Source organism: Dasypus novemcinctus, chromosome 2 (genome assembly GCF_030445035.2).
Source record: "Dasypus novemcinctus isolate mDasNov1 chromosome 2, mDasNov1.1.hap2, whole genome shotgun sequence".
In the NCBI taxonomy this organism is placed as follows: Eukaryota; Metazoa; Chordata; class Mammalia; order Cingulata; family Dasypodidae; genus Dasypus; species Dasypus novemcinctus.
The window spans coordinates 88,726,529-88,727,737 of NC_080674.1; positions in this window are offsets into that span (position 1 = coordinate 88,726,529).

Here is a 1,209-nt window from a genome sequence, read left to right on the forward strand (position 1 = left end):
GTATCTTTCTTCTTTTTAAAATTGCTTTAAATATTCTAGTTTCTTTGTCTTTCCACATAAAATTTAGAATCACTTTGTCTACCTCTTTAAAAATTTCTGATGGGATTGACTAGTTTTAAACCTGCAGATCAATGTAGGTAAATTTGCCACCTCTACCACAGTGACTCTTCCATTCTATGCACATCTGTCTTCCCAATTAATTAGACTTCTTTGATTACATTTTTCAGCTTTTTGTAGTTTTTAGCAATCAATTCCATTATATGTTTTGTTATATTTATATCTAAGCAGTTCATTCTTTGTACCATATTAAATGGTATTTTAAAAAATTTCATTTCATGTTAAACATTACTAGAATAATGAAATTAGATTAATTTTTGTTTTTTTTTTTAACCTACTGTTCTGTGTCTCTTTTGGTTTACTTATTAGTTCTAGGAGGTTGTTATTGTTTTATCATTCCCTTATAATATGCAATTATGATGTTTGCAAATAGGGACAGTTTTGTTTCTGTTTTTTCCAATTTATATAACTTTTAATTCTTTTCTAAAACTTCCCATCCAACATTGAATGGACATCTTTACTTTAGTCCCAATCTTAGGGCAAAAGTTTTCAGTCTTTCGCAATTATGTAAGAGACGATCTGTAAATTTTTGTAAATGTCCTTTATTGAGTTAAGGAAGTCTTCTCTTCCTTGATTAAAGAAAGTTTTTTCTTGTCTCATGATTATTAGTTAAAAAGGTTTAAAAACAATGTGAGTTATTGGTGGCAGTGTGAGATGTTGTATATGTTTGTTTGATGTCATATATTTTTGTTTTGTAAGTTCACAATTATTATACATTGATTGTTTATGTATGTTTATGTATGAGGGATATATTTCAAAAATTTTTTTAAAAAAGAAAGTTTTTTCCAAGAATACATGTTGAATTTTGTCAGATGCTTTTTCTTTATCATTCTGCATAATATCATTGATATTATCACGTGATTTTTTAATCTTTAAAAAGTTAATTGCATATTAGTTATTAAAGATTTAACTAACCTGGCTTTCCTGGGATAAAACACTATTGGTTTGGTATATTATTTCTTTTCCATATTCCTGTATTCAAATTGTTAGTACCTTGTGTTATATTTTTGCATCTATTTTCAAGAGGAATATTCATCTATAGTTATCTTGTATTCCCTTTTGTTTGTTTACTTGTATCGCTTTGTTTATTTT